The sequence below is a fragment of the Ambystoma mexicanum genome, chromosome 9 (assembly GCF_040938575.1).
Source record: "Ambystoma mexicanum isolate Mex_15411 chromosome 9, UKY_AmexF1_1, whole genome shotgun sequence".
NCBI lineage: Eukaryota > Metazoa > Chordata > Amphibia > Caudata > Ambystomatidae > Ambystoma > Ambystoma mexicanum.
Window position 1 is genome coordinate 150,695,745 of NC_090931.1, and position 22,601 is coordinate 150,718,345.

The 22,601-nt window shown below is 45.5% G+C and overlaps 1 protein-coding gene across 2 annotated transcripts in view; it reads right to left on the bottom strand.

Moving 5' to 3' along the window:
- TBCEL (tubulin folding cofactor E like) overlaps nt 1-17,317 on the bottom strand; it is a 268,357-nt gene extending 251,040 nt beyond the window's left edge. The window contains exon 1 of one of the 2 annotated variants that reach the window (XM_069614326.1): nt 17,161-17,317. The gene's annotated coding sequence lies outside the window, so the exon portion shown is untranslated. Of the gene's footprint in view, nt 1-17,069 lie in introns of both variants that reach the window. The other variant, XM_069614327.1, reaches the window with a different exon arrangement.
- Between the last annotated feature and the right edge of the window lie 5,284 nt (nt 17,318-22,601).

Sequence of the window (22,601 nt, forward strand, 5' to 3'; positions counted from 1 at the left end):
AAGTGCTAATGGGTCTGCCAGGATTCATTGCAACTAAAGAGAGTACACTGCCTGTGTCAAACATCCCTATCTCTGTCCCTTATAATTAAACTTAAGTTGTACCAACGTTCTTGGTCCAGGAGAATAACTCCCTCATCCTCTACTGGAAGGCACAATTGTGTTTGCAAGGCTCTCACCAGGGAGAATGACTACAATACTGGCTTCAATACTTCAAAATAAAGGATTGCTGGCTTTGCATCAAAGGTTCATTATTTCTTTCCTCAAGGGGGGGGGGGGACGACTACCTTCCCCTCGATCTATGGTTTGATCTTCCTTGTAAACTCAACTATCAGGAGAATTACTCCCTTCTCCCTCTCAGTGTCTTTCCCCTACACAAAGCCAGGGGGAATGATTCTGCCCAATGCAGGTCTGCCCAAACAAAACGCTAAAGAAACCCGGGTCTGCGGCATATATATTTCTTTAGGGTTTTGTTTGGGCAGGCCTGGTTCACTCGCCTGCCAGGTGCTGCCACGAAGAAGATGGTTAGTGAAGATCTCCTCCTCAAATTGCAGGTCCCCAACCCTGTTTTCTCTACTGGTTTTTGTTCCGGATATACCTGGTTCACACTCCTGTCAGGTACTATCATATGGACAACTGCTTAAGATATTCTCCTTGGGTAGATCCGGGTCACAGACCCCTGATTTGAGGTTTCTCTTGACCCTTTTCTCGATTCCCGACAGCCCATGTACCTTTAGCTAAATCGCCAGTTTGTCTCAGTTGGTTGCATGCTTCTCCGACTTCTGGTTTGGCATCTCTGGTTCTTGTGCTGCTTCCGTGGTCTGCAGCATCTCTGCAGTGCAGTCCTGCCCCATGAGATCCTCCCACTGAGTAGCACCTCCACAGGCACTATCAGCTAGCAGCCTCACCTCCCTGGCCTCATGGAAAGGGGCTCCCCTTAGGGAGAAGTGACATCTCTGGATTCGTCACACAGCAAACACTTTTTTTTAAACGTTACTGTTGAACAAGAAAGTGACTTGTAGAAGAAAATATTGCCTGGAAATTGCATTGTTGTTTGCCTGTCTGCTTTGAAGGCAGAGTGTTCAGAAATCAGTCAATACCAGTATTTATTGGCTGCATTCCAAACATTCTAATTGGCTGGGAGGAGGTCAATAACTTTCACCATGTGCTAATACAGGTTATATTCTGTGGTAGCATTTTTAAGACAAGTGTGTTGTCCAAACGAACTATTGAACTGGGAAATAGAGTAAATTGCAGTGAGATTGAATTGGGGGGGGGGGGTTTGATGAAACTGCAAATGTAGAGTTTAAGACTTGGCAGTACCACGTTGCATCCATCACTGGTTTACAGTCTCAATTCCCTGGATTACAATTATCAGCGTTAATTTTCAATGGACGATTGTGCTGGTGGGAGAAGAGATTTGACCCATACGAGCAATTATTCTCTATAACACACAGCTTTAAAACCTGGCACAAAGCAGGACAGAGTGAAAGTCATAACAGCCTGGAGGTTTCTTTGCTGTCCCCACCTGCATAGCAAAAGAGCTACTATTTTAAACAAAGCCAATAGGACCATCGTTATTCTAAGCAGGGATGCAAAAGATTATAATTGTGTCGAATCTAAACAGCTCTCTGGGAAGAAAGGATGCTCGCCATGAGAATGGCTAAATGTTTCCATGTCGGTCAAAAATGCATACAAATTCCAGGATTGCCCATGCTGGCACAAGTTTTTAAAAAGCTTTCAATAAAAGACGTGTAAAAACCACTTCTCTAGTTTGTTAAAACCGGCAATGACATATATTAAGCGATATTTTTTTAAACCAGCACCCAAACTGCTCACGAAAGCATGTCACCTTAAGAAATTAGCGCCGTGCCGGCACGTTTTTTCAATCCAGAGGGTGTATAACTACATGTCCTAAATTGAATAGGAATTCAGTGAAATCACACTTAAGAGCTTAAAGACGAAGAGATAGGCGACATTAAAACACGGTTGTTAAATAAAGCCTATCTTGGTACATAAAAACAACAACTAGCAACTTTAATAGAATGTAATTAAAATTGCTTTTTGTTCAATTGTGTATACAAATATTAAAAATGCAACGTTCCAATATAAAAGACAAGAGCCTAAAAGTGAACAGGATATTTGAGGACTAGGGCCGGGAGGATATTTCAGGGGTAACAAGCTCGTCTTTCAAGCAAGACGACAGAGCAATACAGGTCCGATCCTGGATCTGCACTTAAAAACCTCTGGATATTAAACACGTTATAAATTATTATGTTATGTTTTCAGTGGGCCTCAAGGCCCCAGAGAGAGGGGTTCTTGCCAGTGGACAACTCTACAGCCTTCTTATGAGGATGTTAAAAGTAGGGTGGAGTAACGTATTTGATTCACAAATGTGCAGACAAAGAGCAGTGTTCAAATACAACTATACTATGGGTCCAAATCCACAAACGGCACAACGCAACAGAAAAACCGGTCACGGAAATGGGTGAGAACAGAGTAGATAATCGAAGCTTAACCACACCAGGCAGAAACCAAATTAGTCTCCCAGGAAGCATATCCAAATTGGCTGGCGGAAATAAACAAAACAGTAGGACAACTTCACAACTTCATCCTCCTCAGGGACCGAACACAATTAAAAGAGGCAAACCCTTCTCTCTGCACAGGGTAGATATCCACAAGACGAGTCCCCTCCCTTATACAAAGCTTGACTGGGCATGTCCGACCAGGAGCAGGGCCTGGTCGAACATGCCTAGTCAGGGTACAGGATGGTCACCTTCTCTTTACCAGGCTTGCCTGGGCATGTCAGGTCACCGAAACCCCATCAGGAAAGATTGTCCAGCCAAGAGGAAGTCCACTGCTCTGTGGCCTATAGGGTGACTTCCATCTAGTCTTACTGCGTTGGGCGCTGGCTTCCACAAAGTAGATGGCACCGAGCTTCAAAACAAATGGGGGCGAGGAGGGAAGTGGACCTTAAGTGGCTTAGTGAGGACAGGCTGACCTCGAACAGAGAAACGTTGGCCTACCTGAATAAACATGCAGGCACATGCTCTGCAAAGACACACTACCACCCAATATGCATGTGGTATCGGCCATGCTCATTTTCGCACCGTCCATACCGTGGTACGACGACTATTGATTAGGGTTTAGCCACCACCCCGAGAAGTGTGGGTTATAATGACTTGAGCTGGGTGACCTACAGGGCAGTGGCAGGAGAGGACAGGACAGACAATAAACAGTGTGTACTGTTGTCCAGTTAACAAAGGCCCGGCAATTACTAACGTAAAATTATTCATTGTTGAAAACTGCATTCGTTTGCATACATGTTTAGGCTATCGAACTCGTGGTGGAGTGTTAGAAATTGCACGCCAGGGCCGGGGAGTCGAGTGATTGTAAAAGGGGTTTGGGGAGACGGGAGACAGCTTATTCTTACAACAGACCTTAAGTGTGTGGTTTCAGACATGACGGAGAGAGTGAACTACTTGTAACATTGAAGCTGCACCAGAAGTTTCATGAAAATGTGAAAAAGAAGTTAGACATCCCAACACAAGTATGCCCCTCCCCCAAAGTCTCTGAAATTAGACCCCCTCCAAACATTTGAAGTGTTAATGGACTCCCCCCTACACCCCCCAGAAATGTTAGCCTAGTTGCACCCATGAATAATTGAATTAAATGGTCTTTAATGGTGCCAGGCCATCACTAGGCTGTAAGTGCCAAGCTGTCCACCTCAACTACTTGAGGCGCATTACAAACTGCACAGATAACGTGCAGTGGGCGGCCGAAGTTCTTTTAAAAAAAAGGGAGAAAGGGGAGGATGGGGGACTGCTTTTTAAAGAATATAAGCAGTTCTTAGGCCAACATTATTTTTACTCAATGGGGTGGCGTTGGGGGGGGGCGTTCTTAGCATAAAAACATTTGGAATAATAAACCTGGGCACATAAATGCTTACAATTAACCAGTAAAAGTGTAGGGGTATGGCCACACACGAAAAGAACGAAGGCGTTCTTGTCTGTGCTTCCTCAGTCTCTGCAGGGAGCTGTCCAGATGCTGAAGCCGAGCATCCGCTCACCCTAGAGCCGGAAACGTCTAAAAGGTGACAGCTTTAGGAGTCACATCCTTCTTCTAAGCCGGAGCTATTCAAGTGCTGGAGTGAGGTTTCAGCGAACGTGCATGGAGTGCCATTCACACGTGCCACTCGTATTCACCATTAGATTACTACTCTAGGACTAGGTGGAAGGAAGTATTTTAAACGGGGTTGGGGACCCGGCGTAAATGCTAACACACGAGGTGTCAGGCTACAAAAAAGTTGACAAAAATGAAAACACGATTGCTCAAGATCAAAGACCCACTAAAGCAGTGACCTCTAGCATGTCCTTCAATAAAGTGAACAAAAACGAGCTTCCACTGTTTGAGGATCCGTTTAGTGTTTCAGAGCAGAGTTTCCCCTCAAACCCCCTAACCCCCTCCGTGGTTTTGTTGAATGAAATGAACAGGATGTACACATTCAACTCTGTGTGCACCTAGTGGCTGGCCAAAAAGCATGGAAAACACATTGGGATTAAGAAATATACCAAATTGATGCCAGTTATGACGAGTAGTGCAAGTAACGAGGACAAGTCCGATTTCTCTGAAAAACAACAACAAACGGTACTTTAAAAAAAGGTAACAGTACTCGCTCGTTATTATAAAGGGTTTCAAGCAATATTATACCCACGTTTCCTAGTGGACATCTCTTTTTTTATGTAAACGGTTTTTAATACGCACATAAATAACCCAATTAGAGGGTAGAAGCCAGACAAACGTTAATATCAAATAAAGGATAAATGACCAAAACATTAATTAAAAACAGTGCAGACAATAGGTACAGTGAATGTTGAAAAAAACGTAATGCAGTGCATCAAGTGATCACATAGCAGACATAATATAGATGCCAGTTCAACAGTGCCGTCATCTCCAAAATGAGATAAGAAGAGTAACACATAGAAGCAGACAGGAGCCAAACAAGGGGAAGCAGGGCACGGTTGCAAGGACAGAACCAGATTTTAAGGTCATTATCAAATAACCACACGTCCTCGTACAGATCCAGCAATTCCTTCCTCACATGCAGAACCGCCTCTCTCGCTGACAGCAAACGGATGCTTTCAATCCAGTCCCCGCACAATGGTTCCTTAGTGGACGGCAGACCTTCAGACTGTCTTTCTTAGCCACCATCAAAGCTTGGCATGTCCAGTGTGGTCCCATAGGCAAGAGATAATCGGGCAGGAAGTATACCCAGCACACATACAGTTGGATAGCCAGGGATTGCACAACCACGCCCTACTTCATAGTAAAGCTCCCACCAAAAGTCCTTCACTCGAACACAGGACAAAAACATATGCAGCGCTGTATCCATAACATGCTTGCAGGCCCAACACATATCTGAAACATCCAGTTTACTCTGAGACAACATTCACGAGGCGGGCGCTAAAGACAACATAAGATTTCCATAGTAGAGTGAACCCAGAACCAGCACACACCATCAATATTCCTTCCAATCTCCCCCTCCAATCCCAGCAGCTCCTTGCCGGACACGTCCACTTGTGCTCTCTACCTAAAATAACATACAGAATAGAGGCCGAAAGGGCACTCCGCATACACATTATAAACAGGAATGGGTCATCAAATGTCACCTGTATTACATGGTCAGCCTACATGGTCAGCCTGCCAAAAAGGCAATCTCACCAGCATCTCTCCATCAGAGCATTTTGTACTTAAACGTAGAATCAAACAATAGCAGGGAGAGTTATCCATCCATATACCGCTTATTGTTGTCTATCTGCCTTGATCCACAAGTGCCAGGTCATCTTTTTGATTCCTTTTTTCACAGCGAGTCCTCACTACGTACACAAAAGCTTTCAGGCAACCTAACTACAGCAGTCTTGTATTGCAAAACTAACGATGATCTAGAGTGCAAGGAGTACAGAATGAGAGACATGTATCCACTGTCAAAAGTCTCAACAGTTTTCTTCACCATATAACCCACCTCGGCCTGTCCGCATCACCCCATGAAAGCCATGCATAAAACAGCTAAGAGAAAACGTTCTGTGGTAATTCATGAATTTCGGGTAGCTAAACCCCCCCTCCACTTCGGGTTTTCGTGGGGGGGGGGGATACATTTGTGAACGATTCCCCTATGCTTCTACCCCACAGAAACTTCCAAAAGACCCCCCGAATTAACTTAAGCATCTTAGAGGAGAGGCAGAGTGGGACCATATTAAAAACACACAATACTTAACAAAAGTGGCATTTAGTCCATTTGATCTTGGCCCACAAGGTTAAGTTCAGTTTACTCCATCTCTTGCAATCTGCTTCATATTTATTTATCCATCACTAACTTGACATTATTCTGCAAGACCTCCTTAGTGTCACGAGAGACCCTGCAGCCAAAGTAAGTAACCCATCCCACTTCTGCTCAGTTCACGAGTTAAATCCCCAAAAAGCCCCCCTATGGCAAGAGGGAGAGATTGTGAAGATCCCCAGTTTATTCTCATTATTTTTGAAGCATGAAAACCTCCCAAATAATTTCTGTAAATCAAACAAGGATATGAAGGTCTTCTCTGGTCGTGAAATCATGCCCAACAAATCATCTGTGTAGAGGTTGACACATTTAAATTCCAAACCAATAATGTCCCCACATGACCATTTTGCTGCCGCCAGCTGCTACATAGTCAAGTCGATCAAGGGGAAACCCTGACACATGCCCTTCTGCAATATCAACTCCCTTCAAAGTATTCCATGGACTACCAATCTGACACTAGGCACAGAATACAGAGAGTTGAACAACTTCAAAAAGGCTGGGCCAAACCCAAATCATGTTAATGTATAGTTCAACAAAGCCATCCCACCGGGTAAAAAGCCTTTGCGTCTTACTGATCACCACACATGATTCACTGCTATTATTGTGCATATGACTCATCAGTAATTCCCCCATAATATTGTGATCGTGCATCCATCATTATATAATGCACGTGTTTCACATGAACAAGTTTAGGCATTAGCCAGTCTAAACGCAGGGCAACCATTTTAGTCAGTAGTTTCACAACCGCATTAAGCAGCGAAATTTGCAGAAGACATAGGCGGACTCCTTGGTTTAGGGATTACTGAGAGGATAGCTGCAAGCATTGAAGAAGCAAGAGAGACCATTGCGCATTTTTCATCAACAGTTTTACGTCTCTGGAAGAATGATACTAGAGAATGTGTTTACAGCTCAACAAGAAGCCTGTAGCTGCCCGAGCATTTTTTGGTTTCATCACCTTCAAAGCTATCCCCACTCCCTCAATCGAAACACATAGATCAATGTCTCAGAGTCGGACATCTGGACATCTCTAAACGCAGAAGGATCAGCTAACAAAAAGCATTCATTGATTCCTGCCCTGGGACCTCACGTCCTCCCAGCATTGAACAGCTCAGATAGTCTGCAAAAGCTACACAGATATCTGTACCAAAGTTTTCAACAACATCGGCTAGACAGTCGTCCTCTTCTTGATCCCTTTGATTCTACTAGCAAGTCGTATAAAAGCTCCCTCACAAAACTTCCAGAATGCCTGCCTTGTATAAAAGAACACTCTTCATGCTTCTGGGTCAAAAAGGAACTTCATTTATGCCTAGTTTCCCCAAGGAGACTGTGGGTCAGGTTCTCAACATCTCTCCATTCTACTTTGTTTTCATTGGAAGTCACGCTGGGAAACTCTTTAGGTCAGGGACTAGTAACTTAGTTTCAACTGTCAGACTTAGTTTCAACTGTCAGGAAAGCCTTCAGCATGTCTCAGAACACAAAATAATTGTCCAAAGAGGTCTTGTTTTATGTTATAAACCAGCTAACACTAGTTCATCATACCACGGAAGACTGGTGCCAAATCTCCAAGTTCTCAAACGATTTACTCCAATAGAGATGTCTAAATCCAGATAAACATGGCAATGATCAGATACGGCTACAGCAATTTTCCTGATGTTTGAATCGAAGACTCTGACCAAAGTATTACGTGCAATTAAGAAGTCTATCCAGGATAGGGTGCCATGTGGGTTAGAGAAGAAGATACATCCCTTATTTGTGGGATTGCAATTTCACATTCCAGGACAGGAAGCCAACCCTCTTACCCATATTCAAAGAGGAAGGAGCCTATCATGGTAGCCCCAAAATACAGCGGTACACTTCTAAGCCAGCTTCATCCAGCCACAGCATACAAAACCAGCCCATTCTCTGCCTAATTATTTTTTATTTGATTTTTTTTTGTATAGCACACCATGGACCCTGAGGTATAAGGGAGCAGACAAGACATTTACAGACATCAGTGACACAAATCCAAAATACAATATCTCAAAAAAACAGAGTCTAACTAGCCAACATAAAACACCAGAGCCGACCAAACGGGTTAAGCAAAAACATAAAAAAGTAAAAGATCAGTTTAACACAAGTCTTAATTTTTATGGGTGAGGGCATGACCTGAACCGTTTTAAGTCTATTTATGAACGCAGGTAAGCTGCTGGACCCACATCCAATGAGAATGCAGTCAGACACCAATTATCAATCTGTAGTTTGCGAAGGATTTTAAAATCCTGAGATCTAACACGCAGGGAGGCCACTTTAAGGTTAAGCCACGCTAGAATTTCATTTTTAAGTGGCTCCCTTGATTCATCTTGTCTTGGTTTGTCCACATTGATCAGGATGATGTTTCTTGGATCCAGAGCAAAACTCCTTACGTTGGAGTCCACAATTCTAGCCATGGTAGATTTTCTATGACAGATGTCCTTAGACCAAACAGGGGCCAGTGTTGACCGAGGCGTAATAGGCAGCAGAGTACCCTCCAGAGGAGCTACTCTCCCTGGACAGAGGACAGGGGGGGGCTAACTTTGCCTGCCCGAGCGTACCTATGTGAGGAGGCTCCACGGGGTTTGTTTGACAGCCCATATGAACTCCATTCTGAATGACAGGTGTTTGGGAGGCCTTGTCCGCTCTTATTGGCAGTATAAGGATGGGCTTCTGTAGGAGTGGTAGGTGTGGCATAAACATTTTTACACCAGCAGAACCTGCCCAAGACCGAATATCCTCAAAACTGGAGCAAGACGCGAGGGCTAGCAGCATGAGATCCTTAAAGCGAACCAGTTATCTGGAGCTTTAGGGTCATCCAGCCCCCTCTCAACGACTATAGCAGTGACTTCTTCGGACTGCTCACCTATTTTCCTTTGCTGGCCTAACAGAGCCTGGAAACTCATCGGAATGGGACTTACTGATTTATCGAGGACCTTATCCTCGGGTGGCGTCCCATTTGCCCCTCCATGGACTCTGTTGGCATCAGGGCCTTTGAGTGTAGTTGAGTTGACATACACAAAGGGGAACAAACGATACCATCATTGCTCTTAGGGTTTTTATTACTGAGCAGAAAGTGACACTCAGGGCTAAGATATCCGATAATCTGCTTCCGCTCCTACAGGGAGTCCGAGGTGTTGACTTTATAGAGGGATCCCCCATACTAGATGCAACAGGCTGATTACCAGCAGTCCCAACACCAGTGGCAGAAGAAGGTTCAGATAGAGAATCTATGTCCTTGTCCTTACTGGACATAGACATAGTTTCTTGCAGCCTCGCAACTGGCACGATGGTAGGAAATTAGCAATTGGACTGATATGTAGAACACAAGGTAGTGCAAAGTTAAAGTGTACTAAAAAGCACTTAACCACAACAACTTCCAGGAACAACTGCCCGGAACCCACTAGGCAATCAGTTGGGGAGGAGCTTGGTACACGGCCACCGAAAGTTTCCTCTGAGAGACCCACAGGAGCAACCCCTGTGAGGGTGCACAGGTCCACGGCACCGGCAAGAGTAGTGCCTAGGGTCACCGACCTCGACACCAGAGCCACCAAGTCGTGGACTCGGAAGACAAATGGGGGCCGGGAACTAAAAAGCCCAGGAAACAGAGGAAATGAAGAACACGAGGCAGTGAACGAGGGAGCTGTAGAGAAAAACAAACTGACAACCACGCAGGCGGACTAGCAGCTCACTGCTCAGTCACTGTGGCAATCAGAGGAAAGGACCCTACGCTGAGCAACGCTGCATCGCCTAGTCCCAAACAGGCTCGGGTAAGCATGCAGGACAGACCTTTTCTTACAACAACCTGGTCAGGAAGCGAACAAAGTAAACAAGGGACAAAGGGCACAGACTTACATAAGTCTCACAGAACGACAATAGACACAAAAATCCTGCTTTAATAGTACAAAACAGGCAATCGAAGGACAGCTCACATAGGCTTTTATGAGAGTCGTATGTACATCAAATAAAAACAAACAATAGGTACTGAACCACACAACAGAAAGGCAACAACTGGACCATCCCCCACCCTGTATTAACCAACAGATAATGGAGAACAAGTGAATGACTGGCATGCAAGAGAAAGAGAAAAGGGCAGAGAATGAGTAACTATGCCCCCCAACACAGATAGCAGACCAGCAATCCCCTTTGTGACTCAACAATTCAAGGAGGACGCTTGCATACATAGGGTGTTTCAATTCAGTAATAGCAGTTGATCAAAGGTATTTCTGTGTGCGTGTATAGCCCCACAGATAAGATTCCTCCAGCACCAGTGTAAGATATCTTAAAATGTTCCTCTGCCCTCCATCTTAACCTTATTAATGGAGATCAGGACCCATCCCAGGTGAGGGCCCCAGAGGGCGGGCCATCAGGGAAGAGATTTGCAGCTCTGTCACAATGGTTATTAGATATTGAGGTGCAGCCTACCGTCACCTTGGCAGAAGCGAGGGCCAGTAGTGCAGGGACGAAGGTGTGTGATGCAGGAGAACATTGGACATTTCAAACTCACATTCAGATACTGGCAGCTTCTACACTTCAAGTGGTCCAACAAAATAAAAACACAAAAAAAAAGATAAGCATTGGGAAAGGTTTCAAAATGTTCAGCTATATTCTCAATTTTAAAACAAATCGTCTTCCTCGTTTTTCATCTCACCATCTTCTGGTATTTTCCCTCACTTCTACAAAGTACACCCTGGGCCTCCTCTACCTAAAAAACCCTCGGAAGATCTCACCAACCCTAAAAATGACTACCCCGTTTCTCTTCTCACCCATTATTCCAGGTTGGTGTTAAATTAAATCACCTCGTATCTGGAAACTCATGGCCTCAATGACCCTCTCCAGTCTGTCTCCCATAGCCGCCACTTCACAGAAAAAGCTTTCACCCATGTCTCAGACTCTCACCATGGCAAACGGAGATTCTCCTCAATGCACACCTTCACCATCCTTTCCCCTCAACTCTCTAGCCGGCCTCCCTTGGCCCTCCGCTTATCCCCACCTGCGAGGCTAAGAACCTTGGGGTCATCTTTGACTCCACACTTTCCTTCTCCACCCACATCTCTGATGTCTCTAAAAAGTCAAGCTTCCTACTGCACCTCCTGAGAGGTACTCTGCCTGTCCTCTCCTTCGCCCAGAAGCTCATGGTCTCTCAAACAGCCTCTTTCTCAATCTCCCTGCCTCTACTCTCCGTCCTCTGCTACTAATCCAGAACAGGACTGTGAGACTTGTCCTTGGCCTCAAGCCCTGGGATCCTATCTCACCAGCTCTGAAATCTCTCCATTGGCTCCCAGTGGATGCAGGGATTAAATTCAAAACCCTCTGTATTGTCCACAAGGCTTTCCGGGGCCTGGGTCCAAAATACCTTGAGCTACCCATCCGCAAATACCTCCCCTCTCGAGCTCTTCTCTCCTCTACCTCTAACTCCGTCAGGGTCAGTCATTTTTCAAAGAAACGAGATGGAGGTAGATCTCTGTCTTCGGCTGGGCCTTCCCTGCCACTCTAAAACTTGAGGAGATCTATCTCTGGTTCCGAAAGCACCTCAAGACCTTCCTCTTTGCTTCTGCCTTCGCTCCCCCTCTTCCCTGCTGATCTGTTCTCTCTTGGCACCATGCACCTGGCCACCCTCTGTCCTCTGGGCCCAGGTACCTGTTCACCCTGCCACCCTCCCGCACAGCCTCTGGGCCACCCCTTGCACTGGGGTCTGCATCTGTACCCCCCTTTTTTCTTCCGGCACTTATCAGACCTACACCGTCTGCTGCCTTAAACCCAGCACTTTCCAATTGCTGGCTGCACTACCACCGTTTGTTGCCTTTATTATTTATTTATAGTTATCTGTTTCTCCTTTGCTCCGCACTCTCCACTTCTCCCCCTTCCATGTACTTTCCCCCTCCCCCTCTCCCATGCACTTGTGCGTTCTCAATGTCACTGGGCCTAGTATGATCGCTGTCTTGTTCTCCCCTGTTCCCCTCCCTTGCCTTGTCGCGCTTTGAAACACTTGTGTACGAGCACGATTTAAATATCAATATCAATGGCTCATCACTCCAAGCTGTTCTCCATCCTGATCCTCTCCGGTCTTCAACACTGTTGAATACTCATCTTTCCTCTCTACTCCTGCTTTTCTTGGGATCCAAAGCAAGGGGACCACATGGATTGCTTCCAACCCGTCTAAAAGTTCATTCGTATTCTATCCATGCCTCCCCCTCCTCTTCACCCATTACAACTTCTTACTGGGCAAACTCAAAACCTCAATTGGCATCTCTTACCATCTATTGGCGGATTACAGCCTTTTTCTTGTAACCATCAATCTCTACAGAGCACTCCCCTAAAATCCCAGAATGCCTAACAGCTTATATGTCAGTGAATGGCACTCTCCACTCTCATGCAAAACTAGTAGGATTCATCAATCTCCCGGCATCTCATGCCCTTCCTCCTCAACCTCTCATCTCCAACCTTTCCATGCAACACCCTCACTCCTTCCCCCATCACCAGCAACAGAGCAGTTCATCACAGCTGCCTGACAACCTCCTGAATATCTGTAAAACGTACCCCCATTTTGTGCAGCTGAGACAGTTATCTCCACCCTTGTCCTGAGCCGCCTGGACCACTGCTTCTGCTGCTCATAAGCCTCCACCTCTACTCCCTCGCCCTAGTGGACAGAATCATCAACTTTGCCATCTGCATCCTCTTTCTCCTGGCCCACTCTGCTCCTACCTCCAATGAATGACTTCAGCTAGAAAATCTACCCATGCATAATCGCAACTACTAGCAGTTTATGAATCCATCCACAGCCTGGCATCCCAATACTTGTCGCTTCCATTTCACCAAATTTTCTGTCTCTTCTTTCTGTACCTATCCTCAACTTTGGTCCCACGCACCTCTGTGCTACCTCTCGCTTTTATGGCCTTGTCTCATTCCATTGTAACGCTCTACCATCAAAAATCAAATTGATCCGCACACTGCCAGCCTTAAAAATTGCTTTTCTTTTAAAAAACACCTCTTCCTTGATGGAGCAGCACCTTTGTCCTAATCCCTTGCTCCAAATAACAGCTCTCACAAAGTCCCCTTTCCCTCTCTCCCCATTTGTGCTCTCCAGTGTACTGTGTGTGTTATATCTTCATATACATTGTACATACTCCATTCCAGTTTGTCCCTTCCTAAAATAAATATATATAGAATAGTGTCTGCTCGGTCTCTGCACCATCACCCATTAATAAACCATGTTTTGCTCAATTATACCTCACACTTGAAAGTTGCAAGGTACCCTCTCCAATGATTCTTCTGTACTTATGAACTCTGCACAGAATGTTTTGGCAAAGCTCTTTACTAGCTTCCATAAATACAAAAACCACTCAGAGCCAAAAGGAACAGGAGAGACATGTCCCTTCCAAGAGGTTATATAATTTTAGTATGCACATGATCACTTTGCTAGGACAAAGTGCACAGTTTCATAACCCCATCTTCCCGGAAGAGAACACTGGTTCAGATTCACAGATGTCTTCCTCAAAGCACCATGAATCGACCATAAAGGGTTGTAAGACCGATGGGACCAAGATTGGTAGAGTCATTGGCCTCATTAGACAGGAAGGAGATTAGACGTTCAACTCATATGAGATATCAGTGGATGACAGAGTGGGCGAAATCCTTGTGGAAAGGGGGGTGTCAACATGTAAGAGTCGAGTGACTGAAACCAACAATAATGTGCAAGTTGGCAAAATCGCTTGACCCTAATCCACACATGGTCACATTTGGGGTAAAGACACAAAAAGCTCCATAGAAAAGTATGGATAGATCCTGGAAAAAAAGCCAAATGACAAATCACCTTAATGTATTTAGACAGGATAGTAGGTCTGCTGGCCTCTTCAAATTCAAGCAATAATTTCCATGCCCCTGCCTTACAGGCTCTTCTAGCGATAAAATAAATGTGATACTGTCACAGACTTCTAGCTTATTCCTAAATGATGTACTTTGACCTGAAAGAGTTAATAGAAATTGACAAGTTGCTGTCCCACATAGAAGCTCAGAATGCGAGAGACATTTTCGGCAGTACCACAGACATGGTCATGGAGTCAGATGCCAGCATATCAAGATGGAGAGCAAGATCTCAGCAGCAGGGAGGTGTTCCAGCAAAGAACGGGGCCTTCACAAACTGTTTTGAACTTCTACCCAAGTCTTTCACCGATCGGGTACTGTTTAAGAAAACAGTTAACCGCTGTACCCTTCTCAAAATGAACAGTGTTTTAGCACTAGGATGTGACGGAATTGCCAAATGACTTTTGCCACTACCACTGGTCAATGAACATTTCAGTGGCAGCACTTTACCTGCAAGAGTGTACTATGTGGATTGAAACTCAGATATCTATCGTAGTCCAGCAACTGGAGGCTGGATAAGGAAGTTGTTCTAGCACTAGTTAATATCTGGCACCCTTCCAGTTGGATCCATTTACTTACCACCCAAATATTTCAGCTGGAGGTCAGATCCAGGAGCAGAAGGGACGGACGCATGCCTACAAAATTGCAACCTGTAATGGACGTATGCATTCCCTTCTTTCTCTATGATAGCAAAAAGACTGAACAATCTCAATCATCAATAGACTTGATAGTGCCCTGGTGGACATCGCAAGCTTGGTTTCCAGTTCCATGAACTATCCGCGGATTCTTCTTAGGGGTCTCTCGATGTTAGCATCTCAAGAATGCAAGAGTCCCAGGCTAATCTGAGAAGAGCATCTACAGAAGCATTGGAAACTGTGCTTTCTCTGTGGCCTCTGGGTAGACTGCCACCAAGATGCCCCACTTGGCTTTGATTTTTTGGATTTCAGGACTAAAGTGCAATTCCTGTGTTCAGTGCATGGCGTGATCAATGGGCTACCCTCAGAAATGCTTGTACCAACTCCAGGCCGTGTTTAGCTGGCCCACTACCCCACTTTTGGAACTGAGGAAAACAGGTTTTCATCCACCCATTCATCCATACGCCCACCCATCAAATCCACACATTCACACACTCTCATCCAATCATTTTCATCCAGTTCTCTAGCAACCCACCATATCATATGGATCTACTCATCCAGCCACCCAACCATATTCACCCACTCCCCATCCATATGTCCACCTCATCTACTTTATTCATCCACCCATATTCACTCACTCAGCCACATTTCCATCCATGTTCACCCACTCCCATCCACCCAAACAAAAATATTCAACCATTCATCCGTCCATCCATAGAAACTTACTGTCAGACACAACCATACACCAAAACAACCATGTATAATCACTAACCTACTCACTCAAAAGTAGTTGTAAAAAAACAGGACCCATTAGCTTTGTCAGTGGTTGGTGGGTTTATGCTATGGAGAGAGAAGAAAGCCAAAAGGAAAACATATATGGCGAACATTTAAACCTGGGTGCAAAATGGTCACTCGCCACAAGCTTGTGATAATGGACTCTTGGCAAGTAAGAAATGGTTTGCGGTGTGTATGTGTAGAAAGGAGGCAGAGAGTGACTTTTTATGGCTGGCAACTGAAATGTTGAGCCGTGATCTAAATGCTCACCAAGCCAGTACCGACAAACTTCCACCCAGCATGCTTTGTAAACGTAATATGTGCGACAGTAGGTTTAAGGTTATGACTAAAAGACACGTTTTCTTTGAAAAAAAAATAAGGTTTAGTTGATAGGACAAGTAAATATCGAAAAGTACAGAACTTGCATGCACAACTGCAGTATAGCCCGAAATGTCCTCTGTATACAAGAAACATAACCATATACACTAAACGCTCATACGAAGATGTGGCTGTACATAAATGATGCCAATTTTCTGTCAGCTGAGGCGCAATTGGACCCTGGTTGTAGGCTAGAAGAGTCTAGTTGGCACCAACCAGGAGCTACTCTTGACCCCTTGTGCCATACAAACCCATGTATGCGAAATGAACTCCGGTTTCCACAATTTGAGTAAACGACCAGCAAAGCACATTTTGAAGCATAATGGATCACATTTTAAGAAATCAGTGTGTAGCCCTGTAGTGAGATTTGCAGAAGCCCGTGTACTAGCTCCTCATGCCCCCGAAGTAGCTCCTGCTTCCCGAAGGATGCCCTACACCCAGGAGTTGCGTTTAGCTACTGCTCACATCTTAATTTCAAACCCTGCTACTTGTCAAATAGTTTAGTAAGGAGGATCATTTTACATTCCACAGCAAATCAAAGTAGATTTAAAAACACAAATCACGGATGGCAATCCTTATTTCGAGTAGTCAAAATATAAAAGTGAAATGAAAAGTAAAATGTGGGACTCACTTCAAATTAGTGCCTATTCTCATCTGTGCACGATTATGCTAGGACAATGGCATTGCTATAGATGTTTTCCTTATCAGTGTAAATTGCAGAGGACTCTGTGTCACCTGGTCCCGAAACAATCAGCAGTAACTCGTGTGAACACCAATGCATTTCGGGACTTGTAGTCTTGGATCACTCAAACAGAAACAATGGAGACTAAAGTGCCACATTACAATTACAGCGCTATTTAAAAATAAATACTATGTGCACCCGTTATATGCTAGCATTGCAGAACAACGAGCAATAGGGGAGAATAAACGAGGGACTGTATTAAGCTTTTCAAGAGGAAAAAATCCACCTTATCACTTCAGAGAAAGATAAACCCCCCTCCCCTGTGGTGCATTGCAACCAGACGTACACAACAAAAACATTTGGACACGTGACAATTACGGTTCAATTAAGGCACCTGGGCGGACGTATTTGTTGCCGCCACGGAGCCGTAAATAAGGGTTAGACGGTTTGAGGATTAAATGAGCACCCAGAGGTGCGATACGTGCCTGTCCCGAAGGGTAGTATCTTCTTCCCATCAGAGGAACGGACCCTGGCAACGCTCCGCCTCCTTCTCATCACGTGACATTACGTTCCGGTCACGTCTCTGGTCTGCGCCCGCTTCGTTATGCTCTTCAGCACCACGTGATGACGTGATGACAGGGCGAGCGGGAAGGCCGGGGAGCTAGTTTATGTATCGTGGCCGACGGACATGGGAATTCCACGGAATTATTTTTTGAAACAGGCTGTATAATTGCAATGCAGACGAATTTGCAGTAAACCAATTGACAAGTTAGGCTTTCTGTTCCTTTGCAGAAAGGCAAGCAGTTGATGTTTGGGGTAGCTCCCAACCATTTGTGTTGCAAATGCGGGTGAAACCACCCGATTTTGTTTTTGGCGGTGAGACGGCCATTGGAATGCATGGGCGTGCAGGAGGCTTGGCGTGTGAGTCAGCCCTTTAAAAGGCGGGTGACACCCGCCAAAAGCGTGTGAGTTGAGAGCTATGGACCATTCTGGTCTTGTGCAGAAAGGCAGGCAGATGTTTTTCTTGTGTAGTGGGGCGATTTGACACACGCAGATAAGGGCGCCTGGGCATTTGTCCTGTGCGGGTGATGGGGCAGGGCGATTTGACCTGTGTTGCAGGCAAAGCTCTCAACCATTTCTGTCGCAAAGGTGGTTGAAAACACCTGATTTTGTTTTTGGCGGGTCAGAGCCCATTGAAATGAATGGGCATGCAGGAGGCTTGGCGGATGAGTAAGCGCTTTACAAGGCGGTTGACACCCGCCAAAAGCGTGTGAGTTGAGAGATATGTGCAGGGCAAATGTGGGCAGTAATCCTGTGCAATGGGACACATTGCAGGTTTTGGGATGTGTGGTGCTGTGTATGACAGAAGACATGTGGTCCTTGCCAGGCCACAAGTCCTAAAAAAAAAGTTTGGGGGGCTGTGACAAGAATTGGGAAGTGACGTCACGGGGCGTCAATGTGAAATATTCGTATTTCATTCAGGCCTGTCTTTCAACATTGAAACGAGCAATCGTTGTGGTGTTTACTGATGTTCTTTGCATGTTGCATTTATAATTATAATTGTTCTTTTATAACGCGCTTAATACCAGTTCAGGGTTTCTAAGCGCGGGATCAGATTCAAACCCTTGTTGCGCTGCGTTGCTTTCTTCCGAGACAAACGCGCTGCCCCTGAGCTATCCTTTCACACAAGTGTGTAAGGAGGAGAGTGCAAGGTTTGAAAGGACGATGCGATAAGGGGTGCAGAATGAGAAGGGGAATAGAGCAAGGGAGGAAGCCATTGATTGAGGCTGCCATTGATGATGAGCAAGAGGAAATATGAGCAAGAAGGTAGGGTGGTTGGAGCCAGAGAGAAGGGTTATAGTGTATTCTGGGGGTAGAGAGTAGAGTGAGGGTTGAGTAGAGAAACAGGTAGGATGGGTGGTGGTCCAGAGAGGGGGCTGTGTTTTGCGTGGAATTCTGAGCCAGAGGGCATTCACTAAAATAAAGATGAATGTAGCTCTGCCTCTTTGCTGCTCAATAAGTCATGCTCTTCCTCCGCTGCTTGTGTGTTTTACTTGTATAGAGTGGAATTAACAGAGAGCTACTGAACAAAATGTGATCCACACACTGCTTAATTTACATAGTGTATGGGACAGCATTGGAAGAAAAACGGCAACTGAGTAGATCGAAAGGCAAGCAGCAAGACAAGTAGAAATTGAAAAAGATAGTGAGTTTGTTTCATTCAACAGACCGTGAGGTCTCTGAGTGACCTAACGCCTGCACTAAAATATATGAAAGCCAAGAAAAGTAATTGCAATGTTTATATGTATACACGTGTAGCAAATCCAGTGCATGCATCTACAGCTCAAGACCACCTAAAGCTCTATACAGAATAGCTGCGTGTCTATAGAGATGTTCAAGTATACAGCTATAAAGTCGTAGAGGGGATTTGTTTAACTTGGAGAGATAGTTACCCATGTTCTTAAATCAAATTTGTGTCTGTAACTGCACACATTATTGGGCTGTAGTGTTTTCCTTTGTACAGATGTGACTTCAAGCTGCATGAGTTAATTTGTTGATGTAACGCCACATGCTGTTTTGATAAATGTCCTCAAGGTGAATAGTTGAGGCATGTCTCTGACAGGCTAGCTTTTTTTTAAGCCTAACCATAACCTATATCTTGATGTCTGCTAGTGGTTAAGTCTGTTGGGTGTCTTGATACATTCAGAGAGAGGGCTTTCCTCGCCAGCTGACCGGTGCTTGCCCTCATTCGCAAATTCACGGGCTGTGCCAGGGCTTGTGCTGGCACTGTAAAGACGGCCCTCACAAGAAATGTGAGTGGACATTCTAAACAATGTGTAAGTATGACTAATCAAGGCAAGGCAAAAAAAACATCTAAATCCCACAGTGGCTGGCCCATTATCCTTTAAACAGAGGATGTCACCAAAGCATAGATTCCCCGTTTTTGTTTTGAAATGTAATGTGTAATTGAAGTAGAAAGTGTTCTCACATGATTCCATGAAGGTTTGACTTCACCTGTTTTGTTTCATTTATTAAAGGTTGATTGTGTGCGCCGGGGTTCAGAAGCTTGTCTATATGGGATATAAAAACACCGGTCCAGGTATTGGAGTGAAGCGTCGTGGAAAAGCGGCATGGAATGGGAGCCAGCCGGGAACAGTGACAATGCGCATTAATTCATCTACTTTTATTTGAAAGAGGAGGTACTGCATTAATGTCAACATATTAGACTAAAAAAGAGAATATCACTTTTATAGCATTTTTCTGTGTCAGCGATATACAGGATCAGGGACAGCCAAGGAAACTTTACTTGCAGTAACTATGTTTTCATGTTTTCCACAGCGACAAACAATGCCTGAGACTTTCAAACAAACAGGAAAGACTAACACGTCCTATGAGGGACGTTTCCACTTTAAAGCACACACTTATGTGTGACATTTAAATAATGCGGAATCCTGATGGAAAAAGCTACTGTACTGTCCCTGGGAATTAGAGATGACTCCTGGGCTGAACACGCACCTCTTTCCCTGTGAGGGGGCAAGACCGTGACTTCCCAGAATCTCACAACAATATCTGTACACTCCGAGCCCAGCACATCCCGGAGATTGGCAGGGATTTAGCCACTAGGGTATGAGAGGGTATGACTATGTTACTCAACTGCAGATTGTGGGAAACCTCTGGCATTTGAAAACAAATACTGATGTGACAAATTCCATAAACATATCATAGCCAGCCGCACAAACCTTTCTCGGGGCACCGTGTTGACTTCACAATGTCATCATCAAAGGAGTACTTGTCCTGCATAATCCGCAAAGGTGTGAATCATGGCTTCATGGGATGCACAGAAATAAAAGTACCTATCAATTAAAAAAAGTAATATCGCTGAGACCACCAGAGGGCGCAGGCAATATGGCGGGCTGATAGCTCGTCTCCTCAAGGACCCATGAGAAATGGCAGATCATTCACACCTTGCCCAGCCCGGGAGCATATTTGACATGCCGTGCAGCAACATTGAAGGATTAGCTATCCCCTGGTCCAACCCTGAAGAAAATTGCAGCAGGGTTCCCCATGAACAGGACTTGAAACAATACGCATCTGAGTCCTCCGGCTCAGCTAAGCGGTGAAGCCTGGTGACCAAACCGAAAAACATGTGGCCGCCCGACTGCGCAGAGGAAGGGAGAGAGCAGGGCACCAAAGCTCCCCAGCCTCCGGCAGCAACCCTTCGCTTGGTGGAAACTCGCAACCGGAGACCCCCTCCTGAGGTGAAGGAAAGTGACCCATCTCCAACCGCCAACAACGCGGCAGAGAGTGAAGTCTGGAAGGAGCCCCGGTGTAAGCAGTGGCAGTGAGGAGCCGCGCACCAGGAGCCCGAAGCGTGGCTCCAGTAACAGCAATGCTGCAGCAGCGACAAAGCGCCAGCCCTCTGTATAAAGTGGCCCGGTAAGGAGTGGGACAAGGGAGGGTGACTACGACACTAAGCAAACACTGGGTCTGGGGCACCCCGCTCCCACAGCGCCGAGGACAAGGCCACAGCCGCCGCAGGCGACCCAAGGGGAATTAACAGAGCACACACAATAACCAAATGCACAAGGAACCTCGCCTTAACTTACGCAACATTGGGGAGACTACAGCCACAGGCGTATTCCCCTGTGTGCTATAGCCAAAGCATGAACAGAATTGAATAGCGTGGGCAAACACATCTGTGGGTCTAGTACTGCTGGCACATACCCCCTGGCATATTTGAAGTCTGGACTCCGGAATGAAGGGATAAGCCTTCCGGCCCCAATAGTGCTCACACACCCCGCTCACAAGCGTAGAAGCGCCGGGACACTGAAGTGTAAACAGCCTCCTCTCCACGGACCACCTCCCCATGACAAACGTGACTTCAGGATACCGCTTTCTACAAGGAGAGAGCCATCCAGAGAGCACAAGTACTCCTGAAAAACATGCGAGGACACAAGGCAGCAAAGGTCCAGCGTGGCCAACGCTGGTGAGTAGCCCCCCACCTTCCGCACAAGGAGCAAACGGCACCAAAGAACTTGTGCCAGCATAGATCTTGCAGTGATATAGCACCTTACCACTGCTCCAGGTATGGGGTCACAGCAAGGAGGAAGACACCATTACTTCCACGGCCTAAGGCAAGGTCTGCTTTGAAGCCCGGACCCTTAAGTGGTCCCACCCAGGGGTGACTTGGACCTCACAGCTCCATCGTGGAAGACGCTGACCATGGCCTGTGGACACTAGAACCCCCACCCCCTGCGCCAGCAAAGTGACGCAGAGTGTTAGGCAAAGTTTGTATGCAGTACCCTCTGGGACCACTACACACAACTAGGACTACATGTGTAAGCAAAAACCAACCTTTGGTATAAGTCTGTACCACACAGTTTTTGGTAGCGAGCTGAGCAGCCAGGCTTATCTCAAGAGGGAATGTGAACTTGTAAGGATGTTACAGAGAGGTCTACAATCACAAGTATTCAGATAGACACTTATACTCAAGGTTTCCTGGTAAAACACTTCTTAATTTATTGCACAGTCAGAAAACATTCACTAATAGGAGGCAATCAATATCACACAAAAATATACTACAATACTTTACACTAATCGGTTCTGAAACATTTAAGCTACTTTGAAGGAGGAGCATAATGGCATTCAGAGCGTTTGAAGTAGGAGCAAAAAGGCATAAGTTAATAAAACAAATATTACAGTTACTTTAAAACAGTGCAAATGGTTTGAGTTCACCAGAGGAGTTGATTCGATGCAATAGGTAGGCCAAAGTCAATGGTCTAGAGTCTTGTATAGGTAAAAAAGGTTCTGGTATTTAAACGGAAAAGTCTTTGCCACGGTTCTCAGAAGTAGTTCACGGAAGAAAGGTTCATATTATATGACGGGTCACAAGCTGACTAGGCCTGCAAGTTGCCAAAGTTTCACA